General features: G+C 32.2%; 1 protein-coding gene across 1 annotated transcript in view; it reads left to right on the plus strand.

Moving 5' to 3' along the window:
- PDGFC (platelet derived growth factor C) overlaps positions 1-24967 on the plus strand; it is a 230939-nt gene that overhangs the window by 135896 nt on the left and 70076 nt on the right. The gene's annotated exons all lie outside the window — the stretch shown is intronic.

Here is a 24967-nt window from a genome sequence, read left to right on the forward strand (position 1 = left end):
GCCTCAGACAATTAATAATTACCTATGTGATTTTGGGCAAGTCACTTAATCCCATTGCTTTCCCAAAACAATAAAACCAACCAAAAGAATCAAGCAAAAATCAAGTAGTGGCATGAACTCATTAAAAAAAATTATAAATGACTCCAAAGACTATAATTGCTGCAATTAGTGTATAGGAATTAATTGACAGATTCATACTAAAAGGGAAAAAAAAGACATTTGATAAGAAAAGAATGGCTTAGTCATGTATTAAGAATGAATGATAGCCTTCATTATCTAGCTGCTACATCAGCACCCATGAAATAATAAAAGAGCCAAAGGATGGTTTTTCAGGCATTGAGCAGATGATCTATATGATACTTGCAGGATATAGACAGGAATATCATATAATTAAAACTTAAGTATACATTGTCATCTTAATTGGGGAGAGAAATCTATTCTCTCACACTATTCATCAATGTGCTGAAGTATTAGAGAAACTATAGATAGATTTAAAAAAATATTTACCTGTCTTGGAAATGGAGAAAATTGTGAGGGGGCCACAACAGAATACTTGAAAAAATAAAGGGTACCATTAACTTCTCATAGTTGTATAAAAAATGATGAGTAAGTACTGTTACCTATTACTATCTCTTCTGTACTATATTCTCCTACTCTCATCCCTAATTTATCTTCTCTTCCCAAGAGGACTATCATTGCCAATGTGGTGTGATGTATTTTTAGTAACCAGAATATAAAATTTTCTATGAAGTGATTTTATAAATGGCATTTTATTTTGGTTTAAATATCCATAGCAGTATACATCAAGTACACAATGGAATAAATGGAATGTTATAGGTAGTCTGGTATAGTGGATAGTTTACAGGTACAGAGAACCTGATTAAATGTCCTAATTCCAATATTTTCTGCTTCTATGACTCTTATTAAATCATTTAACCTCCCTATGCTTCCTTTTCCTTTTCTACAAGATGAATGAGTTGGACTAAAGAGAAGAATATGATGGTAAAAGTAGAACTGAAAGGCCAGAGTTCAAATCTGTCCTTAGACCTTATCAGCTATGTCATATAGCCTCTGTCTTCATTTACTAGAGAAGGAAATGACAAACTACTCCATCATCTTTGCTAAGAAAATCTAATGGATAGTATTAGTGCACTATGGTCTACAGGGAGTCACAAAGAGTAAGACACAACTAAATCACTCAACAACAACAGTCTTAGGAACAGTGAGAGATCCTGACGAAGGTAGAAAGTAAGACTGTGTACCCTGATATCATTTTTTCCTTCATGAATTAATATTTCTAATAGTGAGACATATTGAAAGTCCTACCAAATTTTTTTTTAGGTTTTTTGCAAGGCAAATGGGGTTAAGTGGCTTGCCCAAGGCCACACAGCTAGGTAATTAGTAAGTGTCTGACACCGGATTTGAACCCAGGTACTCCTGACTCCAAGGCCGGAGCTTTATCCACTACGCCACCTAGCCACCCCAAAATTTTTTTAAAAATAAAAATGCATAAAAGGGAGGGAAGAATGAATGAAGCCAACAAATTTACTAACATAGAAATGGGGAAGAGGATAACTGAACTTTGGTTCACCAGGAACTATACTACATTTCATAAGAAACTTAGAGAAGAGAGAGATTGGACAATTGGAAGAGAAAATGAATAAACATTTATATAGTGCTTAATTTGTACCAGGCCTTATAGGGTTAAGTGCTTTACAGATTGTATTTCATCTGATCCTTACACCAGTCCTGTGAAGTAGGTGTCCATAATCTTCACTTTACAGTTGATAGAACTAACTGAAAAAAAAATCAGAGAGTAAGTGATTTACCCAAGTACACAGCTAATAAATATCTGACACTAGAATTGAACTCAGGTCTTGCTGATTAATGACCCAGGGCTCAATCCATTGTTTCACCTGTCTGGGAAACTGGGAGAAAAAAACACATAGAGCCTAAAAATGAAAAATAGAATTCGGGTTAGGCTGCAAGAAGATAGAGACTAGAAGGAAAAAACAAAAACAAAAAATAGATAGACAGACAGATAGACAAATAGATAAATGAATGAAAACTTCTTAGCAAAGAGTTTGTTAAAATAATATTACCTAAATCCTAAATCTCAATGTTGAAGAGGCTCAAATATGCCTATGAATAGATGATTAGGTATATCTGGAAATGACTATGATGTAAAAACAAGATGTGTCAATAAAATGTTATTTGAAGAATTAAATCATGGAGAATTTCAGACATATTCATGTAGAGCAGATATATCAAAGTATCAAATAAAGTTATATTTAAACCAATAAAAAGCAAAATCCTTCGTTAGAAAATATTAAATGTTAAAATGCAAATTCCCCATAAAATTCTGAATCAATAATATGTCATGATATATAAAGTTATTGAAGTGAATTAAAGCTGCCTTCTCATATAAGGGAATCAATGAAAAAATAAAAAAGAAGGGGGTTTACCTGACCCAGATCATAAACTATATTATAAAGTGATAATTATCAAAATACTCTAAGAAATAGAATAATGGATCAGTGGAATAGATTATACAAATTATATTATAGTCTATATCCATAGTAATTTAGTATATGTAAGCCCAAAGATCCAAGACTTTTGGAACAAAAATTTGCTGGGAAAAGTGTAAAACCAAATGGCAGAAACTAGGTATAGAGCAACATCTCACAACATATAACAAAACAAGGTCAAAATGGATACCTGATTTACACAGAAAGGATGATGCCATTTGCAAATTAAGAGAACATGATATTGTTTATTTGACAGATTTATGAATAAAGATAGTATTTAGACTAAGGAAGGTATGCAGAACATTACAAAATATGAAATCGATAATTTTAATTATATGAAATTAAAAGGTCTTTCGCAAACAAAAATCAATGCAACCAGAATTATGAGGAAAATAGAAAACTGGAGGGAATTTTACAAGTACCTCTAAGGCTTCCTTTGTCAAATAGAGAACTAAGTCAAATTTTATAAAAATAAAAGTTCAGTTGATAAATGGTCCAAAGATATAAACAGAAAATTTTCACATAAATCAAAACTAACAATAGTTATATAAATACTGTAAATTACTATTGATCAGTGAAATACAAATTAAAGCAACTGAGGTACCACATTATACCTATCATATTGACTACTATAGTTACAAAAAAGGAAAATTTAGATGTTGGTGCAGATGTGGGAAAACTGGGACACTAATATACAGTGATTTAGAATTATGCCCAAAGGTCTATAAAATATGCATACCCCCTTGATCCAACAATACTACTGCTAAGTCTATTTTCCATATACCTTCAGGAAAAAGAAAAGTTATTATTTGTACAAAAATATTTATAGGAGGCAGCTAGGTGGTGCAGTGGATAGAGCAGTGGCCCTGGAGTGAGGAGTACCTGAGTTCAAATTTGACCTCAGACACTTAATAATTACCTAGCTGTGTGACCTTGGGTGAGTCACTTAACCCCATTGCCTAGCAAAAACTAAAAAGAAAATATTTTATTAAGGTTCTTTTTGAGTTGGCTAGGAGTTGAAAATTGAAGGGATGCCCATCAATTAGAAAATGATTAAAGAAGCTGAAATATATGGTTGTAATGGAATATTACTGTGCTAAAAGAAATGACAAGCAGGATGATTTCAGAAGCATCCACAAAGACATGTGGGAACTGATGCATAGTGAATAGAACAGAAGCAGAAAAACACTATGCACAGTAATAGCAAAACTATTCTTTGAAGAACTATGAATGACATAGTATTCTCATTATTACATTGATTTAAGACAATATCAAAGAATTAATGATGAAACATATTATCTGGCTATATAGAAAGAACTGATATTATTTGGATATAGACAGAAATATGCAATTTTCACTTACTTTCATTTTTATTGGCATCTTATACAAAATGACTACTATGGAAATGTTTTACATAATTACACATAATTGATTACACTCTCAGGGAGAGGAGGAGGAAGGGATAGAATTTGGAACTTAAAACTTTAAATAAAAATATGGTTAAATATGTTTAAAAAACTGTATATCTATTTTGCCTTCTCTTGTATAATACATTTCAAATTAATAAGTAATCTAGTCCACAATATCAATTCATCACGTTCTTATTTATTAATAGTTTGTAAAAATATCACATAACTTTTTTCATTTATGCAATCTGTGAGATTGGGGATAGTCTCTGAAAATAGAAAAGAGTTTGATTGGATTTTATATAGGATACTTTGGGAACAATTATCCGAAGTGAAACTTCTGCAATTGAAAAGTTGTGAATATTTCATGTAAAGAAATGTTACACATTTAAAATAAAATATAAATTTTATTGCATTGTGTTTTGTAAAATGTAAACACTAACCTGTATGATTCATAAATCCTAGAATGAAAAGCATCCTAAAGTTTAAGGAAGGAAGGTCTACAGCTTTTTTATTTCCCCTATAAATTCCAAGGCCTCTGGTTCTTCTGGAAAGCATATGCCTTTTTACATACTTTCTTGTTACTAAAAAAATGTATAAAGTAGTCAGCAAGTTTCTAAGAATCTTCTTTTTGTAGTACCAGCAGGTATAATCAGCTGTCCTATTCTTCCAGAGAGGGATTCTATCTCTCTTTTTAAATATGATCATCTATTTACTGTATTCAAGGGATTTTTTTTCCTTTGCTATTCCATTTGTCAAACATACTGCAACAATATGAAGGACTTCATTAAATTCTTCCTCTAATGTCCCTAGAAAGTTGTATTCTAGGGGAGCATAATCTCTGGTGGTGAAAAAGGCCTGATGTCAATGTTCCAATTTTAGCCTTAACATTCTTTCTTTGACCTTGGGCAAATCATTTAATCATGATGCTCATTTATAAAATGGGCAAAGAGACCTGAACTAGCTGGACTTTTAGATTTCTTCATAATTCCAAGATAAGATTTTTTTTAGCCACATCAACTCTTAAGGAATTGTCATCTGATTTTGTAAAGGGAACTCCAGTACAAATAAAGCCAAAGATCATTTAAAGGTTTTAGTTTAAAATATCAAATAGTCTTTTGACTATTTACAGAGGAAAATGGTCAGGATTTTTTTCATATTAGTAATAGGTATTAGATATGAAGTTCCTTTCTAGGCTTCTCAGCATTAAAATAGATAGAGAAATAGAGGGCTAGATGGATGGATAAAACATTGATCATCCTGGACAAGTGCGTAAAGATTTAACTGCATGCTACAGATACTATCGGTCATATTGTTGTTTTTACTTTACTGATATTTTGATGGTTCTCATAAAGGAAGAATATATGGATTAGTAAATATATTTTAGCAAATATCAAATTAATCAGAAGAGAAAAATGTGTTTCTCATATCTTATAAAATAGACATATAAACAAGATTTAACTTTTACAAAGTCTATTACTCAATTGGTGGGTAGAAAGAGTAAAGCATTTGGAATCACCAGAGATCAGGGTTATAATTCTGTTTTTCATACTTATCACTTAACAATGGGAAAGACATTTAGTTTTTATGAACCTCAGATTTCTTATCTTTTAAAGGCTAACAATAACTATGTTGTAAGAATTAATGTTGTATGACTATGTTTTAAAAACACTTGAGAACTTTAAAAATACTCTATATGCATCATTTTCATTATCAACTATTAACTATCGAATGCTTTAGAAGTTCAGCAGTGGGTTAAATTAAAGCAGGAAAAAAACACATAATTGTATAATTTATAGGCATGTGTTGATATACACATATGCTTGCCCTAAAGTTGTCAAATACAATGAGAAGTCATCTTTTTTGTTTGTTTGGTTTTTTCTTAGAAAAACCCTGAAAAAAGAATGTCTAAAATAATCAGCAAGATTATATCCATATTGCCACTTGAAAATGAAAAAAGAGAAAGAAAGGGAATCCCATTGCTAGTTCCTATGAAACATGTCTATATATTACTAAAGGTAATTAGTAACTAGCATGACTAGCACCTCTAGTAGGAGCGCTGCTGAAGTCTTTTCAGGAATTTTTTACATCTTTTGTGTCCTACAAGAATCTGCAGCATGTTCATTCCATGACCACAGACACCAGTAAAACTTTTTTGTCAGATGGGCTAAATCAGTTTGAGGATAATCCTCAGGTCTCAACCCATAAGTGAATAAATGTGTTTACTCCAAGCATTTGAAGACTTGCCCTAGTGGAATGGACAGGATTTGTTACATCCACCATAAAGGCATCTCTGAAGCAGGTGCTGTGTTTGGTCAGTTAAGGATACCAACATTATCTACTGCATCTTGGACTATCACCAATCATCTTTACTTTTTTCTAGCCACTAGACTTTGATTACTAAAAAAACATAGTGAGGGCTTTTGATTTTTTGCAACTGACATTTAAATTGCGTAAGTCAAGACATTACCTTCTGATGTCATTAATACTCTTCAAAACAAAAAAAAAAAACAATGGAAAAGCAATAAGACTGTTTATCAGCTCAACAATATGGAATAGATACTACAAAATCTTTTGAATTTTAGGTATATCCAGTTAATGATACATGAATGTACATGTATATATTTTTATTTCATGTTTATTCAAGTTTGCATTGATATGTGTTTAAATCCATAAATGTAAATGTGATGCCTGATCTTGTTATTTTATTTATAGATGACTTGATGGTTAAAAAATAAATTGATACAACAGCAATTTGCTGTTGAATCTCAATTTTGTCCACAAGTTTTAAATAATATAGTGTTTTCATATAAAGCTTTTATTATCTTTACAAGATAGTATTTTCATATAAATCTCTGCAGTAATGGAAGTCTGCTGCTTTTGGAAGCTTTTCCCTTGTTCGTTCTTTTGTTGAGTCATTTTCGTCAAGGGGGACAAAGACTGATGAAGCTCAGATGACTTGGGGCCACCCACCATTCTTAAACCGTTCTGCACACTTAATTTTATTTTCTAGTTAACTTGTAAATGATAAGTAAATGACATGATTGTTGTTCCTAGGTAGAGAAATTGAGCAGAGGAAGGTTAAGTTGCTAAGGTTACAATTTATGAGGATCTGAGTGGCAAACATGAGATAAACTCACTGAACCGTGTTTCTTCCCCTTTCTCTCAAGGAGAGAGATATTTAAGAATTATGTTTAGAGAAAGAAGGAAATAGAGATGGTGTTGAACTTTCTGCTGTAATAAGACACTGAATTTTCTAGTAGCAGAGGAACCTATTAAAGGGTATTGCATGAAGACTGGAAGCCAAAACACCTTGAAGGGCTAGTATTATTAACAAGGTGAGGAAAGGAAGAAATGCAGAGTGAGAGAAGAATTTTAAAAGGAAAAAGAGGAAAATAAAATAAAACTAAGGCCAAAAATCCTACCTTGGGGATTCTACCCTGGAAGATACACTTATCCAAAGAGGCGCTGTTCCAGTTCTTTTTTTCCTCCTCTTTCTAATGCCATAAAATGTGAGGTAATTGCCTTTGCAAAGTTTATTACAGTGACCAAATCAGCCAACAATTTCAAATGTTGCCTTTTATGTGAGATGATTTTCTCATTTCATTTCATGAAAAAATAATAAACTTTTTGTGACAATTTCCATAATGTTGTTCTTTAGAAATAGTAACCTCACAAATTCTCATGCCAGCTTTAATTTTTTTCAATGAAAACAGAAATAATGAGTGGCCCTAGATTTAAAATTAATTTATTATGTGTGATGTTAGTGTAAGAGTGGGTTGGTTTGAATCAGTCACCTTATCCCATATAAAACAGCTATCTAAATGAATCAAGAATACTTCATCAATTGACAAGTGAAAAGGCATTAAATTAGCAGTAAAAACTCAATATATTTGGAAAGGAAGAAAAGTCATTGAATGAAAAGAAATGTTGTTATACAAAAATTTTATTAGATTTTGCTGAAAAACAGTAATACTTTCTGAGTGTAAAATAAAATGGCAATCTAAATGAAAATCCTGGCATTTTTAACAGAGGAAAGAGCAATTTTAGGTAAATTGAGAGTGAATCCCATTGGGAATGGAAGCAGGAAAAGAGAATCTATCCACCTTTTCTTTCTCCCTTAATCAGATAAATAATTTTATACACTTCAGAAGCTCATTGTGGCTTAGTACTGTCCATAAATACCTGGAGTAGTAATGTCTGGCATATTTTATATGAAAGGTAGCATTTAGTCAGAATCTTGAGCTTAATTAGGATTTTGAGAAGGAAAAGATAAGAAAGGAGTCCCTTCTGCATACATCTAGGGCCATGACTAAAAAAGATAAACTAGGGCCAGGTTTCAAAGTTTTTATACATCATAAAAAGGGATTTATATTTGATAAGAGAGATAAGAAGGAGTCATTTACTAGATTTTTATTATGGGTCACACATTTAGACCTAAGAGACTATTCAAATACTGTAGCTGAGACTTATTGAGGGCCTCAATAAAGAAGAAAGTGAATGAAGCTCTGTGAGTAGAGAAATGGGATATATTTGAGTGTTATTTTATAAATAGAAATGATTGTGAGTGAGTTGAGAAGCCAAAGATGTAACCAAGGTACTATATCTGGGTGAACAGAAAGGTGGTGATATCTTTGACATCGTCAATGATAGTTTTGAACAAAACAGTAGGTTTTTGTTTTGTTTTGTTTTTGTTTTTTGAGTTGAGAGAGGGAATGTTATTGTTTTATGTTTTGACCCTATATAGTTTGATATGGTTTACTTATATTCATGCATAAATATCTTTGTAATAATAGTAATTGAACCTTTGGTAATAAATTAATTCATCAAATAAGAGAAAAGAGAATAGAACCTAGGAAATAGCTTTTTGTTAATGGATATACTAGAGGTTTTGATCCAGGAAAGGAATATAGAAAGAAAGATTAGATAGGTGGGAGGAGATCCAAGAAAGAATTATGCCATGTAAACTCAGAGTGGAGACAATATATAGAAGGTAAAGAGGACTGAAGATTGAAAAAACCATTAGAAATATCAATTAAGGAATAAATTAGTATCTTGGGAAAGAGTAGTTTCAGTTAAATAACAAGATAGGAAGCCAAATTACAGCAGGTTGAGATGAAGTGATAGCAGAAAAAAGTATAAGCAAGTATATATAACTTTTCCAAGGGCTTTAAGCCATAATTCAACCCAGTTAAAATTAGGCCAAGCAAGAGAGTAAACTCAGAGAAATGCTATGAGGCATATTTTAGGGAAAAAAATTGAGTTTAGTTTATCAATATGTTATATGTCACATTCATATTAGGCTAAATTTTCATGAGATAATCCTACTCCATAGGGGATTCTTTTTCTTTTTAATTTTTTTTAGTTTTTGCAAGGCAATGGGGTTAAGTGGCTTGCCCAAGGCCACACACCTAGGTAATTATTAAGTGTCTGAGGTAGGATTTAAACTCAGGTCCTCCTGACTCCAGCTGGTGCTCTATCCACTGTGCCACCTAGCTGCTTCTCTATAGGGGATTCTTAACAATTTTTTGCATCTTGTACTTCCCTGGCAACCTGGTAAAGCTTATGAATCCATTTTCAAAATGTTTTTTAAATAATTGAAGAAGATCCTGAATTTTAGTTGGAAGTTAATCAAAATAAGTTTGTATTCTTTTTCTATCCAGGTTCATGGGGCTATTGAAATTTATTTACAGAAGAACCCTTTGATTGAGAGGTCAAATTATTATTAGCAAATGCACTGAGCCCTAGAAGGCCCAGGAGGACTATTCTAGAAGCACTTGACTGTGGAATTCCCATATCAGTCAATCATCTGGAGAGAAAGAGTAATTTTAAAGGGATTGGTGAAGGGAGGGCATCTTTTATATCCCTAAATTATATGTAGAACAAAAGGACCTAATCTCACTTGCCCTATGCCCCAGTCAGGCATCTTCAATTTAAGTCCTGCACATTAATAGGCAGATTATATCAAAAACAAAACAAAACAGAACTCCCAAAACAACAGCATGCTTCTCTTAGGTGGTGGTTTTAGGCATTTAAAAATTTAGATTTTAAAAGATAATTAGATATTAATTGAAAGAAAATTAGATTTTAATGTCTTTCCAATAGAACCTTGAAATCCCACATTTTATGAGCATTTTTCTTTATTATTTTTGCTAAAATTTTATAACTTTTTCTTTGAGGTCATTGAATTGCAGGAATGCTAAACTATGCAGAAATATGTTTTCTGGGAATAACACTGATTTATGGTGCTCTCAAAACAAAGCAAAAGTTTCTATAAAATATTATGGTGGGACTAGTCTAATAAACTTTTCTGTACATCTATTAAGTAAGATTCTATATAGCCACTGAGATAAAAGGAATTCTGGTTTGGTTTTTGAAACTTTGAGGTCATATAATATTTCACTTCTTGTTCACTATTTGGCACTTCAAAATAATAGTCAATTCATTTTCCACTATTAAAATATCTTGCTGATATGCTCTGGAAATGTTACTACCAGGACAAAACTCTCAAAAACCACCAATGGCCTCTAGATAACTAAATCCAATGATCCTTTCTCTGGCCTGATCTTCTCCAACCTCTTTTTGCCAATGTTTGCTTTACTGGATATTCATCCCTTATTATTATTCCTAATAGAATTTCTTGATTCCAGTCTTTACCTTCCAAAATCCATTATCAATAGAGTATTTTTATGTATACATTTTGTCAAATTATTCCATTGCTTAAAAAACTTCAATGACTTATTTTGAAGTTCAAATTCTTTAAGTAGATAAAGTTTTTCTCAATCAGACATGATCCTAAAATTTTATTTTCTTCTGCTTCATGAATTTTATTTTATACTTGTGAATTCAATTAATCAATCCATAAGAATTTATGAACCTAGCACCTAGATGCTAGTAATTCACAGATAAAAATGAAATAGTTCCTACCTTTAATGAGATTATATTTTGAGGAGAAAAATGTACATATATGCATTATATATATACACATGAAAATATTTGTGTAAATGTTTATTTGCATGCAACATATATATAGATATGGTGTGTACACATATTTGCATGTGTGTGTATGTATATATGATAAAATAATTTAGGTGGAAGTTTGAAAAAAGTATTTACATTTGTGAGGAATCAGGAAAAGTTTCTTGAAGGTGTTTGCATGAAGCTACATCCTGAAGAAATAGAGGATGTTTAAATACAGAGAAACTATCTTTTCATAGGAGAGTATAAATGAAAATTATTAGAAATAGTTATTCTGATTAGGTATTCTGACACTGTTTGAGGTTGAAAGTAAAATTATAAACCAGATTTATTTTGTGATTAAGACAAAAGAAAATCTCTTTGGATGTAAGCTACTGGACTGCAAAAATGCTTCTTTTGGAAAGCTTTTTAGTTAGCTAAAGGGAGTTGTGAATTAGTAGAAAGAATAATAAATTAGTAGTCAAGACACTTGTGTTCCTTATCATGAATGCAAATATAAAGCCTATATCAGATTGCCTTCTGTTGGGGGAAAGGGGAGGGAAGGGAGGAAAGGAAAAAAAATTTTAAATTCAAAAACTTGCAAAGAAATGATTGGTAGAAACTACTACTGTATGTAACTGGAAACCAAATAAAATATTTATAAAGTAGAAAAGAAAGATACTTGTGTCCTAGCCCTTTGTTTTCAAGTGAATTAGATTCTCAGAGCTACTATTTCCTCGTGTATCAAATGAAAAGTTTTTTTTTTAATTTTTGTGTATTTGGTGTAGTGGATAAAGCACCAGCCTTGGAGTCAGGAGTACCTGGGTTCAAATCCGGTCTCAGACACTTAATAATTGCCTAGCTGTGTGGCCTTGGGCAAGCCACTTAACCCCATTTGCCTGGCAAAAACCTTAAAAAAGAATTTATGTATTTTAATTAATGAAATAAAATAAACATTTCCATAACATGAAAGAAGAAAAAATATATATGATTAAAAACACTGAACTATAGAGTCTCAAAAGTTCCTTTGATTTTCAATATTCTAGGAGTATGTTTTATTAGATGAAGCAGAAATTGCCTAAGAAAGGTTTGGGTGTAGGCACTTAACAACATTATTGCAATAGATGATTAAGTAAGAGAAACTTTATATTACTTAGAGCTTTCAATATTATTATTTAATGGGTATAATATAGAAAATGGTACTTGATCTCTCTCTTTCTTCTTTTTTTTGTTTTTTGTTTTTTTTGTTTTTTTGGCTTTTGCAAGGCAATGAGGTTAAGTGACTTGCCCAAGGTCACACAGCTAGGTAATTATTATGTGTCTGAGGGCAAATTTGAACTCAGGTCCTCCTGCCAGGGCCTTATCCATTGCACCGCCTAGCTACCCCTTGATCTTCATTTAAAAAAAAAAAAGAATTCTTAAAGATAACTCCATTTAAAAACAAGGGGCCAAGTTGTTAAACTTTTATAAATAAAATTTGTTGCAATTCAGGTTTGTGGCATCTAGTATAGAATGAACTTATTGAATACTGATATCACTAAAAGGTTCTTCAAGGAACAGATGTTGGTCATAGGAGAACAGAAGCCCATAATTAATTCTCTTCAATCTTAGACACTTAGGACATCCTTAAAACTCAGTTGTTGACATCTAAATAGTTAATCCAGTATAGTAATGGTCATGAGTTTATAACAATTTTTTTACCATTTAGTTAATTTGATAATGAGCAATTAATTACCTGTTAAGATAGTAAATCCCCACTGCATATTTCTTAGGTACCTACAGGCTATTCCAGGCATATATCAGCTGTATATATTAATAAGAAAACTCTTTAAATGAAACATGTAATGCAGAATATAAAAAAAAAAAACTGCAAGTGAATCAAAGAAAAAGGAACCTATCCTAGGGAAATCAGATAAATCTATGAATTTAAAGGGAACAAAATTCAATTCAAATTTTGAGTTAAATAATGTCATTTTTCTTTTTGGGCAAAGGAGCAAGAAGTCAGAATAAAAATATATAGCTCCAATTAACTTCTTTGACCTAGGTATAAGAGTAGTTGTTCAGTTATGTGGACCATAATGAGCATACTGCCCATGAAATTTTCTTGGCAAAGATGCTAAAGTATTTTGTTATTTCCTTCTCCAATATATTAAGACAAACAGAGGTTAAGTTATTTTCCCAGGTCCTCACAGCTTATTGGCTCCTGAAAACAGATTTGAATTCAGGTTCAACACTCTATCCACTGTGCCACCTAATTGCCTTTAGTCACAATAGATAAATGACAATCACTGTTCTGGTAAGCATTACCAAGTTGTTATAATAAACAACAGGGAATTAAACTTACCATAAGACCCCAGTATTATTTAATGAAACTTCCTTTAAGCTAACTGCTAGTGGATCAAATGACTATTTGGAAACAGTAAGATAAACAAATTAGGAGTTATGTGTTCATCCAGTAAATTTTCAGCAATTCTGGCTTTCACATAAACCTTGTCCTTCTCTACCTTCTTATCCGGGTGAACTTTGGACCTACGTTTTAGATTCTCCATTTTTCCCGGTTCTGAGTCAGGTCTAATTCAGACCTGTCTGGTGATTCAAGTTCAGGATTGAACACAATATAATATCATTGTGCTTGGAAATATTGATTGAAGAGAAGCTTATTTAACCCATAAAGTGGATCAATAGGATAAAATATTGATTCAGTTTAATATGGCTCCCTTCTGTATTGCCACATGGTGGTTCATCTTTTCTAATTAAAGATATATGTGACTGTAAGGAAAATGGGAACTACTTCATGAAGCACAAATATTCCCACCTCCTCATAGAATAAGCATTTCATATTATGTTGCCTAGGAACCATGCTGTGGATCTCAGCCCCAAATCCCCCAAACCTGGCATACTCTGAGCAAAAACTCCTAGTTCTATTAGAGAGAAACTGGCTTTTTTGTTTAATTTTGTTTTGTTTGTTTAGTTTGATTTTTTTTTACTGCATCCTCCTTCTTTCCCGCTTTAGAACTTTGAAGTAAAGGATAGAGTTCATCTTTCTTCTGCATCCATTAATGCATAATATATCATAGATACATTGTCCATATCTGATTATTTTATTTAGAGAGTATTATTCTGTCCATAGTCAACAAAAATGTTAGATGAGAAGTAATTTCTTATCTTTAAAGTGCTAGGGGGAAAAATGAGTTTTCTTTTAGGACGTGACTGAATCCCAGCTCCTAGTAGACATTATTATCTTTTCAGGTGCCCTCTGATGCCCTTGACTTCATTTCCAGATAAGTGAGGGATGAAAAGTAGTAGAGGTAACTGATATTAGTCCTGCAATGATTTGGGGAATGGAGTAGTTCAGTAATCAGCAGACATTGTGTATCAGAGCAATTCTGGGAGGTATTTCTGGAAACTGGAAAAGAAGTTCATTGTATTCACCTTGATATCAAGCAATAACTTGATTTAATAATATTATCTCCTGCTTAAAACATTCATACATTAATTATTGCATATCTGTCTAAAATCCCCTCTCCTCTCTTCTCTCTTGAACTTCCCTCCCTTCCCCCTCTCCTTTCTTCTCTCCTCTTTTTTCTCCCTTCCCTTTTTCTCTGCATATCCTTTCAAACCAGTGGAAGTATAGGTACATGAACTATGTGGCAGCAACTGACCCGGAGAATATTCCCTGGTTTATTGCTTAGCTTTGAAAGTTTTTTTAATGCATTCTTCAAATTAATCAAGACAGTCTTTCTCCCCACAATCTCCCTAATGAGTACATAAACAATAGGACAGTCCCTGCTGAAAAATTAAGAGGCTAGTAAGAAATAATTTATATGAAATATTTCTCCATTCTTTGCCTAATTTGAGTTAAATTTTAGTCAGAAAAAACCTCAATCCATTCTAGAACATTCTAAATAAATGATCATTAGCTTCTTTCCGAGCTTCAATGACATTTGATCCTTAGTGATATATACTAAAAGCCCAAAGAGTTTGTCTCTAGACTGACCTCTAACATTGCTACTTCTGTCAAATGTTTGTATCTGTAAAATGGGCATAATACTACTACTACAAACTTTTCAAATTTATTGTGGTCATTAACTATAATGATATATGATTTTCAGACTCAAGTGACGCACAGATATAAAGGCTTATCATCATCACATCATCATTGTTATCATTTAATTTATTCTATTAGGGTATTATGTTTTTATCACATAATAAAATGATTTGTTATAACTAACAGAAGTCTTTGAAATCATTTAAATCAATTCATTTTATTGATGAGGAAATCAATACATGAGGAGTTAAAATGCATCTATGGATCCTCATATAAGGTAACATATCAAGGAAGTAGAAGGGTCAGAACTAGCTCTCTAGTCTTTACTAAGAATCATTTATGGAAAGTGGTTTGTTTATAATTGATGATGATGATTACAATGAAGACAATGGATAATTATAATAATGATAATTCCGGGAGGTTTACAAATAGCTTTAAATTTATCTCACAAAGAGTCATGTGAAATAATTACTATTGTATTATCACTTCAAATAATTTGTCCGGATAGTTGACTTTGCCTCTATTTGGCAAAAACAAAGATAATACCAAAGCATTAGACTTCTTACCTTAATGTCAAAGTAGCAGAATAAATATCTCCTTACCAAAACAGAAATAACTCTGGCTCCCTTTTCTATACAAAAGAGTCATTTTCTCAAAGCCTCCCAACTACTTTTATTCAATTAAAGCAGGCAATATGTTTTCATTGACTTCAAGTCCTTTTTAAAGAAGTTCTAATTTCCTTTGGCTTTAAGTGATTCATATCTACCTTAATGTATTTGAAATATGCTATATGGAAGAGAGTTTGAATTCATTGATATTTCAGAGAAATGGAGGTCCACTTCATGGAACAATATATTTCTAAACAAGCAAAGTTATATAAAAATAACATTAGCTATCCCTTTACTAAAGGTTACCAGTCAAATTGTCAATGTCCACTTGAAGAGTATTTTGTTTAGAAGAGAAGTGTCTCAAGACTCAATGGTCAAATATGATCTTAAAAACCAGCCTGAACCAGATCAAAATGTTACAGTAATTAAGTGTAAATTGTTATTAAAATGTAATTTATATCAAAATAAACAAAAATACAACGAAACATAGGTAATGTGAATATGCAATTTCCAAAATTAATATGTACTCAGTATTATTTCAGTTTGATACCACTAATTTTGAGAATTTCGGTATGACCTCAAGTTCAATGTGTTAGTTATCCCTTCTACATTTAATACTCTGTGGTTATAAATTTGGCCAAAGGTAGTTGGCCTGTTTGTAGATTAGCATATCTTCCTATTCATAGTATTCTTCTCTTAGGCACTGAAAGTAGATGTAGGAAACTTTCATGGCTAAAAACATAAAATAATGGCAATCAATTTCTGGTACTATTTTAGAGGAAAGTAAAATGCATGAATAAATATGGTAAAGTATTTGATTTAACAGCAAGTTTTTATTAACGTTAAAAATCATTTTTAGGGTATCCCATAACATGTGCAATGATTTATTGACTGTCACTGTCTTATTGTTCTCAGATTTAATTGACAAATCTCTGCATGTGGCAACAATTGGGGTTTTGTATGCAGAGATTCTAACACAGCAGTTGGAGGCCTGGAGTAAGGTTTTTCTATAGAACAGTAGAATAAGAGTCATCTTCTTTATTTCATTATCTTTCACAGAAGCTCAGAGTCTAGTAGACTCTCTCCTTGCTAGGACTTCTTAGGACCACATCTAAACCTGTTGGCAGGTTTTCATAGAATTGTCAGCTCAGATAACTCATGGGGATAAAATTAATTGACAGGATTTTAGTGAGACTAGAAATAGTCTATTTTGAGAGATTGGTTTATTTTTATTGGGCAGGCAGGATGCCCAGAGATTCTTATTTTTATCGGTGGTGAATTTATTTTTCTTGAATATTCTTTGTGATTCTACTTAAGACTGAGGAAAACTACCCTCATCACTTTTAAATTCTCACATGAGAACCAAAATTGTGTCTACAACACCAGACTTGTTTGTTGAACATAAAAGAACATAAATCCTCTATAGGTCCCCGAGGAGATGTTAGAGAAAGGGAGTAATCATTATAAACTACTTAGTGCTGTATGTACTGTATCAGGTTGCCGTGAGAAAGTTATGTTTGATTGGCTCATAAAACAGGTTTAGTAAATCCTTTAAATAGTGATTTGGGCAATTGTGCACATTGCAATATAATACCTGAGAGTGTATTAGAAGGATTACAGAGTCTTGAGAATAGTCACCTGGGGATGTGAAGTTTTCTGTTTTTAAGGGTGATAGTGTTTTCTGTTTTTTTTTTTACATTCATGTGTCATTTTGTGGTATTGTGGCCTATGCAAATTTTTTTGATAATTGTTTCCCTTCATTTTGGTCTTGGTTGTTTCATACCATCTTAACAGAAACAAGTATCTAGGATTTGCTGCAAATTTTCACCATCATATCATATTACAGATTTGTAGGCTCTCACTCTAAAAGTGACTGTGGAGTAGTACTAAATCAAATGAGTACAAATTTGATTCTTGATCTATAGATGTAAGAATCAAATATAAATAAGAAACTTCCTTTTCTTGTTTAAAATTGGAAATGAAAAAAGGTAATCTATAAGGCAGGTGTTATAGGTAGAGAGAAAACTGTGAAATCTGCTAATATATATATATATATATATATTATATATATTATATATATACATATATATATATATATATGGATATAGATATACCATACTCAGTGTACAGCTAGTATAACAAGAATATAAACTTAAATTTGACATTTTCAACCAACAATTAATTTTCTATGCCATTCTCTTGAAAAGAAAAGACTTCTTTGCCTTATAGCTTTAGGAGAATGTAAACAAGGGAGGGAGAATCCTTCATGTTCTGACCATAAAAGGGATACAAAATATATGTTAAATAATATGCTGTAATGTTTTTACCTTTGACAATAAAAGACATTAATGATACAGTGGATGGATGGATTGAAGAATTAGTTAGTTATATGACATTGGGATTTGGGATATCATCAAATTCATGAGGGGGCAATTAGTGGTATCTGTTGAATTCAACTAAGATTTAAAATCAAAGTGCATTGTGGTCCTTTAATAACTATGTTCCTATCATTTATTTTTAATGAAATACAAAAATAAACTGGTTCTTAAGCAGAGATAATAAATGCATGAGCCATACTTGCACCAACATGTAAAAAGAATTTATTGCCAGCTATTTAGAGATCTGGGAATCATTATAAAGATGAAGTTTACCAATGGGAAAAAAAAAGAAAATTTAACACAACTTTAGCAGAAAATTGTTCTAAAGCAAAAATTTGCACATTAAACATTGCTTAATTTATTTGGAAGAAAGTATCTTTTATATCTCAGTCTTAGTTGCCATCAAGGGTTAGTACTGTTTGTTCCTTGGAAAATATTTTAATCTAATGTGACATTTACAACTTCAAATTTTGCTTAAGTGGAGAAACACCTTTTAATATTTTCTCAAGAACAATATGCATGCCCTTAAAATCAGACTTAAATAACTGGGCAAATATCAGCTGCTCATGGATAGGCCAAGCAAATATAATAAAAATGACAATTGTACCAAAATTAAACTACTTGTTTAGTGCCCTACCAATCAAAATTCCAAAAATTACTTTAATGAGTTAGAAAAAATTGTAAGTAAATTCATATGGAGAAATAAAAAGTCAAGAATCTCCAGGAACTTAATGAAATAAAGTGTAAAAGAAGGTGGCTAGCCCTACCAGATCTAAAATTATATTATAAAGCATCAGTCATCAAAACTGTCTGGCATTGGCTAAGAAATAGAGTGGTGGACCAGTGGAATAGACCAGGTACAATAGCAGGAAATGATTATAGTAATCTGCTGTTTGATAAATCCAAAGAGTCCAGTTATTGGAATAAAACCTCTCTTTGATAAAATCTTTTGGGAAAATTGGAAGTTAGTATGGCAGAAACTTGGATTAGACCAACACCTCACAACCTATACCAAGATAAGATACAAATGGATATAGGATTTAGACATAAAAATAATATTATAAGCAAACTAGAAGATCAAGGAGTAATTTACCTGTCAAATCTATGTAAAGGGAAGCAATTTATGGCCAAGAAAGAGATGGAGAACACCATTAAAAATAAACTAGACAATTTTGATTACATTAAAAAGTTTTTGCACAGACAAAACCACTGTAACCAAGATCAAAAGAAATGTAGTAAATTGGGAAACAATTTTTGAGACTAGTGTTTCTGACAAAGGATTTATTTCTAAAATATACAGAGAACTGAGTCAAATTAAAAAAAAAAAAGACAAGCCATTCCCCAATTGACAAATGGTCAAAGGTTATGCAAAGGTAATTTACAGATAAGTAAATCAAAGCAATCCATAGCCAGATGAAAAAATGGCTCCAAATCACTAATTATTAGAGTAATGCAAATTAAAACATCTCTGAGGTACCACCTCACACCTCTCAGACTGGCCAATATGACCAGAAAGGACAATGATCAATGAAAGGTATGTGGAAAATCTGGGACACTAATATATTGTTGGTGGAGCTGTGAACTCATCCAACCTTTCTGGAGAGCAATTTGGAATTACACACAGAGAGGAACAAAAAATGTGCATACCCTTTGATCCAGCAATACCACTACTGGGGTCTATATCCTGAAGAGATTATGAAAAAAAGGATAAAAACATCACCTGAACAAAAATGTTCATAGCAGCTCTGTTTGTGGTGGCAAAGAAATGGAAACTGAGGGAATGTCCATTAATTGGGGAATGGCTTAACAAACTGTGGTATATGTATGTGACAGAACACTATTGTTCTATTAGAAACCAAGAGGGATGGGAATTTAGGGAAATCTGGAATGATTTGCATGAACTGATGCTGAGTGAGATGAGCAGAACCAGAAGAACAGTGTACTCCCTAACAGCAACGTGGGAATGATGATCAACTTTAATGGACTTGCCCATACCAACAGGGCAACAATTAGGCACAATTTTGGGATATTTGTGATGGTGAATACCATCTATATCCTGAGAAAAAATTGTGGAGTTTGAACAAAGACCAAAGACTTTCTATGTAAAATTAATTTTAAAAAATTGTCTTATTATGTAATTCTGCTATATCTCATGTTATGTTTCTTCCTTAAGGATATGATTTCCTTCTCATCACATTCAACTTAGTTCGATGCATAATATGGGAATGATATAAAGACTAACAAATTACCTTCTGGGAGGTGGGGGGAGGGAAGCAAGATTGGGGGGGAAATTGTAAAACTCAAGATAAAATAAAACCTTTTTAAAATTAAGAAAAAGAATAATTGGTGCTAGGTCAAATAATCACAAGGGAAAACAACAGAGAATCCAACAGCTTTTGGAGAATTATGTTTTAGGTTCTAGTTTTATTTATCTCTGCAAATCAAGAATCTTTTTCTAGGAGAAAAAAAGTTGGCCTTTTTTTGTTGGGGGTGGTCTTCATAAGAAAAATTTACAAAATCTTGTGTGATACAAGTTACTAGTAATGCTTGAAATCTAACTGTCCTTGAACTAATGAGAGCTACGTCTCAGATTAGGCCAGATTTACCTGCCAAATTTAGAACAAGCAGCAATTTTATGAATTGTAGCATTGTAGTACTTGTAAATAATCTACACATAAATACCACTCTTAGTTAAAAGTAGCAATTGACAATGCTTATTCAAAAAAGTTTGAGCTTAAATATTTTTCTACTTCCTCTTATGTCTTTTTTTTTTTTTTTTTTTTTTTTTAGTTTTTGCAAGGCAATGGGGTTAAGTGGCTTGCCCAAGGCCACACAGTTAGGTAATTTATTAAGTGTTTGAGGCCAGTTTTGAACTCAGGTACTCCTGAATCCAGAGCCGGTGCTCTATCCACTGTGCCACCTAGCTGCCCCCCTCTTATGGCTTTTAGTCTTCCTTCCCCCTTCCCAAGTCTTGAAACAATTATAATAGTTGGCTTCGGTATTATTGACTTTGCTATATAATATAGTGAATTCATTTTTCATTTGTTTATATCTCTGATCTCCTTACTGGTAGGAATCATAAGTTATTTTGTAAATATGGAATACTCTATATTATATAATTATATGTTTAACCTAATAGAAATTGGAATTTGGTTAAAGCTGTGATGACCAGGAACTCAACAACCAGAAAACAATTATAACATATTTATTTTTATATGCTTACCAATCTTTTTTAAATGCTCTAATTTTAGGTCAGTATAGTTAAGCAAGAGAGTCAAAATTCATCGGAAAATTACTAGGAAGTCATCTGTGATAAGAGCACTGCTTCCCTGTGTCCCTGCTTTATAGGCTAGGATAGTTGTCTTGTTTTGTTTTCCCCTAAAAAAGAAAAACAAAACAAAAAGAAAGAAAGAAAATACTGTGTTTTGACTTGATTAGTTCAGGGATTAAAGCTTATGCTTCTTGAACTGAATTTCCAGTCACCTAGGGGACATAAAAAAGATTAAGGAGGAGTGCCTCAGACTTGGAAAATATCTCTTCATCCTGTAAGTCCAGACTCATTTCTATAGTAAACAAGGGAATCCTGACTCATTTCCATAGGAAGACAAAGGCTATACTTTTCACAACTTCTACTTTATGCTCTGTGAACATCCTGTCCTTGTTATGGCTAAGTAAACTCAATTTGCAAACTGTTAGATGGGCTACAAGTACCTCATTCAGTTCTAATCTTGAACCTAAATTACTAAACACTCCCTCTTCCCCAATTCTGTTAGGGCTATAGAGAAGTATAAAACTGACCTTATGGAATAGTCTATATGTCAAATCCATGGAGGAAGGAGGATTTATGATCACACAAGAAATAGAGAACATTATAAATTGCAAAATGTTACATTTAAATTAATCAGTGCAACAAAGATTAGAAGGAATGCAGAAAGTTGGGAAAAAAATTTTCACAGCTAGTGTTTCTGATAAAGTTCTCATTTTCAAAATATAGGGAGAACCAAGTCAAAATTATGAGAATACAAGTCATTCTCCAATTGACAAATAGTCAAAGAATAGGAATAGGCAATTTTCAGGTGAAGAAATTAAAACTATATATAGTCAAGTGAAAAAATATTCTAAATCATTATTGATTAGAGAAATACAAATTAAAACAACCCAGGCTTATCAGATTGGTCAATTTGACAAAAATAAAAGAAAATGGTCAATATTGGAGAGGATATGGGGAAACTAGGACACCTATGCTCTATTGGTAGAGTTGTGAACTGATCCAACCATTCTACCTAACAATATGGAACTATGCTCAAAGGGCAAACTTATTGTGCACAGCCTTTGATCTAGCAATACCACCCCAAAGAGACCATAAAAAGGGGAAAAGACCCACATGTACAAAAATATTCAGAACAACTCTTTCTGTAGGGGCAAAAAATTGGAAGTAGAGGGAATGTCCATCAGTTGGGGAATGAATGAACAAATTATCATATTTGAATATGGAGGGGTGGCTAGGTGGATGGGGCAGATAGGTGGCACAGTGGATAAAGCACCAGCCCTAGAGTCAGGAGTGCCTGGGTTAAAATGTGGTCTCAGACACTTAATAATTACCTAGCTGTGTGGCCTTGGGCAAGCCACTTAACCCAATTTGCCTTGCAAATACCTAAAAAATAAAAAATAAAAATAAAAATGAATATGGAAAACTATTGTTCTGTAAGAAATCATGTGGGTGTTCCTTCAGTGCAACAGTCAGGCACAATTTTGGGGTATCTGAAATCCAGCATACTATCTGTATCCAGAGAAAGAATTGTGGAGTTGAACAAAGACCAAAAAAATATTACCTTTAATTAAAAAAAAAAATTATCTTATTATGAAATTTTGCTATCTCTTATACTTTATTTATTCCTTAAAGTTATGATTTCTCTCTCATCCCATTCAACTTAAATCAATGTAAACCATGGAAACAATGTAAAGACTAACAGGCTACCTTCTATGGGGTGGGGAAGGGAGATAAGGGGAAAAATTGTAAAATTCAAAATAAATAAATACATTTAAAAGTTTAAAAAGAAAAAAAAAAGAAATCATGAGGGTGAACTTCAGAAAAGCCTGCAAAGACTTGTATAAACTGATACTGAGTGAAGTAAGCAGAAATAAAAGAACATTATACACATTAATAGCAACATTGTAAGATGATAAATTTTAATGGACTCATCTCCTCTCAGCAGTTCAGTAATCAAGGACAACCCTAAAAGACTTGTAATGGAAAATGCCATCCATATCCAGAGAAAAAAACTGTGAATCTTGAATGCAAAGCAAATCACACTATGTTCATTTTTTTTAGATTTTTTTTTTCCAAGGCCACACAACTAGGTAATTATTAAGTGACCAAGGTCAGATTTGAACTCAGGTACTCCTGACTCCAGGGCCGGTGCTCTATCTACTGCACCACCTAGCCACCTCTATGTTCATTTTTTAAAAGTTTATTTTATGTTTTTATTCTTTCTCCTGGTATTTTTTCCCTCTTAGTTGTAATTCTTCTTTCCCAACTTGACTAATATGGAAAAAATGTTAAACAAGCATGCAAACATGTACAACCTATTTTAGATGGTTCTTTATCATGGGGAGGGGGAAGGAAGAGAGGGTAGTAAAACATATAGAATTTAAAAGCTTAAAAAAGAATGAATATTGAAAACTCTCTTTGCATATAATTGGAAAAATAAAATTAAAATAGCATTAAAAAACTGACCTTGTGGAGATGAAATTGTAAATGACTTTGGTGAACAGGACACTGAATTTAGTATCCAGAGTAGCTAGGTTTGAATCTTTCTCTTTGATTCCTTAGTCTCTCCTATTTTTCTTATCTCTATTGAAGAGTTAACCTTTTTAGGCTGACAAGTCCATGTATTCTTGTCTCTATACCATCTTTTTCCCCCTAACAAAAGGGTTCCAAATTCATCTGATCTCTAACTTCTTCCTATTTGATGGCTCTTATACTGCATCTACTTTAGAAAACGATTAGCTTTACTCCCTAATAATAAAAAGAGGAAAATTTTAAATCTTTCTTGACCCTTAAACATGTTAAATCTACCTCCCTAAACAATTAAACTACTAGAAGAAAGCTTTCTCCTTTCATTTTTACCACTTCCTCTCTTCTTGTTCATTCTCTGTGCATTCTCTTTTATTCTGTGTATATTTTTGCATATATATATATATATATATATATATATATATATATATATATACGCAAGTTATACCCCCACCCTCCACAAACAAAACAGACATAAATTTCTTGAGGAAGGATACGGTTTCACTTTATCTCTGTATTGCAAGGACCTAACATAGTGCCTGTTGCTTAATAAAAGTCATTCTGATTGATTTAATTTACTTTAAATGTTTTTTCACCTTGAGCAAGCACCGTCCATTGCTTAGCACTGGTACAAAGAAGTGCTTAAAAAATGTTAAATGATTGATTTTTTCTCAGCTTTATTATTTGGAAAGTGAGAAGTTGAATTATATGATCTTTAATATCTATCTTAGTGCTTAATATTCATCTGTTCATACATACGTATGTATGTGCTTGTGTTTGTATGTATATATATATTCATGTATGTATACACACAAGCAACCTTAGTAATGAATGTCAGATAGTATATGTGTCAAATGAGGAAGCACAAATAGATTTCAAGTAAAGAAAAGATCACAATGAAATAGGACTTGGTCTCAAAGAATGTACGAGTAGGATTTGGATAGATATTGAGAAGGGTGTATGGTTCAGATCAGAGTAATGGTCCTTTCACTGATGGATGGCTGAGAATGATATAATGTCATTTAGGGAAAGATCTTATAGCTTGACCTGATTGCAACAAAGTGTAAGTTTGTAGTTATAGTAGGAAGTAAGATTAGCAATTGTAGATTGGTGTAAAATTATCAGCATCAGATACTCACATAGTGATAAGGGAAAATACTTAAGAATTAAGGACAGACTGAGTTTTTATAGTTTTTTATAAAAGAGTAAAGTAGACAGTTGGAAAACATCTACTAAATTTGGTCA

Source organism: Macrotis lagotis, chromosome 3, assembly GCF_037893015.1.
Source record: "Macrotis lagotis isolate mMagLag1 chromosome 3, bilby.v1.9.chrom.fasta, whole genome shotgun sequence".
Taxonomy (NCBI): Eukaryota; Metazoa; Chordata; class Mammalia; order Peramelemorphia; family Peramelidae; genus Macrotis; species Macrotis lagotis.